Genomic DNA, 6,334 nt, shown 5'->3' with positions numbered 1-6,334 from the left:
ATGCTGTCAATATCCCAGCTGCATTTATTTATATATATATATACCTAACTCGCCACTTCTGATAACTCATCACTGAGCCCTTTTCCATTGGTGTGATGAGCTATTAGGCATTTACTGTACCTAAAAAGAATTCAACCTACACATTTGAGTCTACATTTGCAAATTGCAGCTTGGTTTGGATACTCTTAAGCATGGTGATGGGTTTCTGCATGTGTCAGGACACCAGACTAACCAAATAAAAGGGGTGTTCAATCGGCCTGTCAATCACCGGGATGCCCAAGAAAACAAGTAAGAAGAGCCCAGCAGGAAACTCAACACACGGCATGCAGGCGCAAATCAGAGCTGTTAACACCTGTAGCTATGAGTGTGGAAACCAACTCTCGCATTTGACGCTTCATGTTGTGCTTCACTGTAATTGATGGTGACTGTTTTTTTTACTGTCACATGGGAGAGCAGAGGTTAAACAGATATTTGAAATTCAACCAAGTCTTAGCCTGTAAGGTTAGGTTTTATCCACAGTTGTTCAGAAAAAACAGTTCTGAAATCATGAATGAATTTTAAAAATTACACTACTCAACATTACATTTCAGGACAAATGGTCTAAGAGGCTAAGAGCTGGATGAAAGTTTGAGTCTTCGGACCCTTTGCTTTTTAAAAGTCAGTTTCTATACTGTTAGCATTCAGGAGTAGAACTCAAAGCATAAACAAGTCATTATGAAATCTCATTATGATCCTGCTTCAATTTGAAATGATCCTTTTTGTAAAAAAACATTATTGTCCGGGCATTAGTGATAATGTAATAAAAAAATCAATCCTTGCATTTCACACAATCAGAAGGACCCATCAGAAGGACATTTCAATGCACTTCATAGGATTTACAGAAAGTGACTGTGTATCTTGTTAGTGAGCTTAATATAACTGCAACAATGCCGCAACACTATATTGGAGGGCAGGTCCCTTGAAGGAACCTTCTGAAGCCTGGCAAACCCTAAGGCCAGCAATCACCCAGCATTTCGAAGAGAGTATTCCGGGAATTTTGATGCAAAGATCATTGTGTTCTGCTCTCAGATCGGAGGATGAAGTAACAAGTGTAATTACACAGCAGGTAATTATACGGGGGACTATCAGAGAGGGACCAGCGCAAGTGATGACAGATATGCTGGAGACCTATGTGTCTAATTATAATGTACTGAGTTTCATCACTCAAAACTTTTAATGTTCCATTGCCTCCTTCTTTCATCCTAAGGAGGAGTAGGAGGAAAGATCAGTACATTGCGCAATAGAAGCAAGTGAGTAAGGAATGCAAGAGGTCCCTTTCGGGTTCCCCTATCTCACTCTTTCCTACTCGCTCAAAATCGTGTTTAATTGCTTTGGCTTATTTTCCCATTTGTAGCATCACTGAACTATATTTTAACCGTTAATTGCATCCTTTATTACAACATGTCTGGTCATGATAAAATGAGGTGTTATATTACCCACCACCCGTCATAAACTAGGGCTCGAAATTCCACCTAGTCAGAGCCCATGAAGACTGTGTTGTTTTAAAATGCAAGGTTTCCACAGAATTATTAAAAACTCTTACATTCAGTTTTGATTTGGAAGTCGAGTTTCTGCAGTTCTTTCAAAGAACCAGCTTCCAAATTGAGGCTAAATTGAAGAATTTTCCACCCTTAGATGTGATCGTAAATTTGATGGTAAAGTTGTCTTAACAATAATAATCCTTGCATTTGATATAGCGCCTTATCACATCTTCAAGATGTCTCAAAGCGCTTCACAGAATGTACTGTAAAATGAATTGACTGTATATTTTGTGGGTGAAAACGGCAACCAATTGAACACAGCAATTATGAGCAAAGACTAGGTTGGATTTCAAGCTAAGTGCATAAACCTGAATGATTTCTGTTCACCCACCTCCAACTTGTTTTATTTATTTCTGTCTCTCCCCAAACCCCACTCCCAATTTCACTCTTCCTCTCCTGAAGATTGTGATACCCATACAATGAGTATAGTGTGCAATGTTTCAGAACCCATTCCTTGTGTCAAGTAGGTGCCAACCTACGCCTAATACTGTACTTGCTGAAATTTGGTGAGCAGGGTGCATCACTCCTGGGAGAGATTCTCATGCCCACTCCATTCCAGGTAAAAGGAAATTTCATGCAAATGTGGAATTCTCAGTCTAGTTTTGCTCCTCGATCAGGGTAACTGGTGAGTATGGATTCAGGGAGTATTCCTGCTTCAAATCCCTATCCATAAAATTCCTGCTGCCTTCCACCGCCCTCCCGGCATGGTCAAATGAGTGGTTGCAGTTCAATGGCCGAAGTTAAATATAATAAAAAGATTAGGCACAGGTTTGGCAAGAACCAAGGCTTAGGGAGCCTAGAGTGTGTGTTGGGGTAACTGCTGGAGTTTAACCAGCTAAAACCACACAGCTTGTCATTGATAGCACTGTCTGGCAAGCTTTCCTGCTGTTTGTCCAGTTAGGACCACCCTACCCATTAGGGCTTTGGCTGACAGGGTTAACAGAAGCTGAGTGGGAGGATTCCCTGCCCCCAGTGACAGAGTATTCGAGAGGAATTCCTTTTAAAAATTGACTCTTACAAAGTTGGCTGTAGTTTAATTACAGCTAGAGCCAAGCTGACATGGTGTGAGACTACCTGCTTGAGTTGGTCTCCCACTTTTAAATCCTAAAATGAACTGAGCTCCTTAAATTGTAATTATACTGCTTGGTCAGCCCTGGGTGGCAAACACTACAAGCTCTTGTTGTACAAGTCGCCTGAAATACCACACACAAAATAACCGATGGAAATAGATCTTATAATCTGCTTCCAGGAATCCCATCCCTGAACATTTCTGTCTCGGTCAGCGCCTGGTGCACCTGTCAATCGCAGACTTATCTTCTCCAACAGCTTGTTGGTGCATCTGACACCATTTTACGGTAATCACCATTTTGTAATTCAATAGCCTCAGCTGGGGCAAAATTCCTCACAAAACGCCAAGTGAAACATCTTCTGCAGTACCAAAACAATATTGGTGTTTTGTTCGGTTTTGTTTTTGAAAGGCTGTTCTGCTTTGAGCCCTTTTCCATTGCTTTCTATGTGACCGGTGAAGTCTAAACAATCCAGACAATGGCACTTCCTTCTACCTCGAGAAGCCATCAATAGAAATTACAAGATTAACAGGAATAAAAAATAGATTAAAACGAGGAATGAGGCAACTCATTAGATGAGATGGCAGAGGGGATGGGATGAGATATCATGAGGAGAAAAGCAATCAAAGAAAGACCAAAGCTTGAGAATCAACAAACAAAAGAGAAATGCAAATTCATGATGGAATGGTAGCCAGGATTTTTAACACTCAAAAGACGATAATAAGGTTGACTGTCTCCCTTTATTCTTTTCCCCTCCTCCCCAATAAAACAAATAGGTGTCTAAATGATGAAGATTTGAATTGCATCCAAGGAGAACTGATTGAACTTGATAGCTGGTGGTACAGTGATCATGCAATGACACCAACAACAACTTGGATTTATATAGCGCCCTCCACCATCTCAGAGCACTTCACAGTAACTGATCCCGGGGCCGAGCCAGGGGGAGGGGGAGGAAGGTGACCAAAGGCACAGTTGAAAAGAAAGGTCTTTAGTCGAGACCTGAAAATAGGAAGAGAGGGGGCGAGGTGAAGGGAGTGAGGAAGGGAGTTCCAGAGCCTCGGGGCATAGTGGCTGAAGGTATGGCCGCCGATGGTAGAGCGGAGGATTCGGGGGACAAGGAGGAGGCCAGACACCGTGGAGCAAAAAATAGGGATAAAGAGTGAATAATGGCAGCCTCCAATGCCTTACCACCAACTAGTCCCATTGTTCACACGAGAGTGGTACACTGCTGAAATAGTTGGTATTTAGCTGGCATCGTTTTATTGATAAAAATATGGATCAATTTTTTTCTTTGCTTGTTTGCAATGTGTGAGCACAAATGCGAATCCTCAATCCACGACTGTTTGTGGTTCACAATTGGCTGCAGCGTTTTGGCCACAAAATGTGCAGTGAATTCACTTTGCAATATATTCTGCAAAGCGCTTTGAGACGTCTCGATGAGGCGCTATATCAAATGCAAGGATTATTATTATTATTGTCTTATCGGAATCTCCAACAATGTAGTTCTACCCAGCACTCTATTGGATGTCAGTATATACCTATACTGTGAGCTCCAAATCTTGATTAGGGGTTTGAACTCACAGCCTTCTGACACAGAGGCGAGAGTGCTACCAACTGAGCCAAGATGACACCTAAATAAGGAAATGAAATTTGCAGCATTCCATAATGAATTTGACATAATAATTGTCACATCAAACACATTATAAAACATTGCATATTTATTTGATTCCACAATCTATATTTTCATGCAACATGATACTACTGAACGAACTATTGATCAGAAGAATGAAAGAACTTAGGTGGTGGGATGGGAGAATAACAACACATTCCATCCTTCCTTCACTGCAACATCAAAAAAACAAGCATTTCACAGCACTCAACTGATGCCAAGAGTTTCAGACATTATCCCCTACAGACCATTCTCATAAACCTACCTGACTCCTCTATAAAATATCACAAGGCAGATGAAATACTGCAGTAAGAGAGAGATTCTTCCTTGCAGGAGGATATTATATAAATTTGTTTCTCACTTGCTCTGAAGGACAGTCAGACAGCACAGTATCGACAGCAAGCAGTTAACCTTTGCACCCTTCAGGCAGCAGAAACATGAAAAATGAGCCTGGAAGGATCCACTTGTAAAATGCAAAAGAACTTTATAACCAATCTGCACCAGCTGGATTTTTGAGCCGCCACTGGTTAAATTGTCTGGTTGTCAAGTTTAAACCCTAAAGCTCCAAATCAGTGCTTTGCTGGCTGAACTAAAAGCTCCATCGCAGTCAGCCTAACAGTAGGTAAAAGTAAGCCACCACACAAGACAAGAGCCAGAAGCACTTCTTCCTTCCATACCAGCCCTTCTTTTTTCCTCTCCCCACGAAGACATTAACTCATGTTGAGTTACTGCTTCAGGCTGCCTCCAGTACCTCACTCAACTGGACGCTCTTCAGAACACCCTCTTTGTCATTAGTCTATTCACTAATGTGGTGGTGGTTTCAGGGAAAGGGGACGAGGGCAGAGAGGAAGCATCAAGTTTGATCCTATCCTCACCCAACATCTACACATGCAGGTTTTTCAACAAGGGTCACTTGATAGCGATCAGAGAAAGGGACTTTAACTGGTTAATGCTCCTACTGCTGCCCCAGCTGAGATCAGCTAACTCAGCCGAGGCCAGAGAACAAACCTGTGACCTTGCTAATCTCTGGCTCAGCAGCATGCTGGGCAGTGGCAATACCCACAGAGGAGCTTGACAGTGCCAAACTTTCTGGGTCAGCAATTTAGTTTACAAGTGTCTGTGTGTCAGCAGTCATATGAATTCCGATACACTTTCCTTGGTCTGAGAACACCTACAGGCCTGTTTGGGTACAGATTGGTGCATAAAGCAGGTCAAGGCAGAAGTGCTGATGTATATGATTCAGTTCCTACCAATATGATTCAATCGAAGTGCAATATCCCCAGAGTAACTGGGGAAACAGACTTCAATGTACAAAAGACCCATCTATGAAGAATCCCTTAAGTTGGTTTGTCAACTGTAACACAGCTTGACGCTTGTCTCATTGCTCAGTGGATAAACGTGACACAGATCAAGAAGGTCCCTGGTTGATTCCCCCAGTCTCTGCCGAGTTAGCTAATCCCAACTGAGAGGTGCAATTAGTATCAGTATCATTAGGCTGAAGATAGAGAGAGAGAAAAACAGCCAGAATTCCCACACTGGATGCAGAGTGAAGACATAATTGTCGCTTTAGTTTAAAACAACCCTTTCTTCTCATAGATAAATACCAACTGATATTCAGGATGCAAAACTGCTCCTGATGCTGGATAATTTTGGCAATTTGCATCTATATTGGGATTTTCATTGTTCTCCATGAATTATCAAATGGGAAGTTTCAAACCAAAACTTGCAATGAGACATAACTAATCCAGTTTATGGCTACCACGCATTAGATTCCTTCATTAAAGTTTATCATAATAATCCTTTTATTTGATATAGCATTTTATCACATCATCGAGACATCTCAAAACGCTTCACAGGATAAATTGTAAAGTGTAATGACTGAGTGTATTTTGTGGGCAAGTGTGGAAGCCAATAAACAATGTACCACAAAGAGCCATGAAATGAATGGCCAATTGTACTTGGAGGATTGTTGTCCAGGACACTGGCAGAAACGCCTTTCTCTTTTCGAATAGTCCCAA

This window comes from Callorhinchus milii, unplaced genomic scaffold, assembly GCF_018977255.1.
Source record: "Callorhinchus milii isolate IMCB2004 unplaced genomic scaffold, IMCB_Cmil_1.0 Scaffold1, whole genome shotgun sequence".
In the NCBI taxonomy this organism is placed as follows: domain Eukaryota; kingdom Metazoa; phylum Chordata; class Chondrichthyes; order Chimaeriformes; family Callorhinchidae; genus Callorhinchus; species Callorhinchus milii.
The sequence above is the reverse complement of the archived record's forward strand: the minus strand, read 5'-3'. Positions refer to the sequence as shown.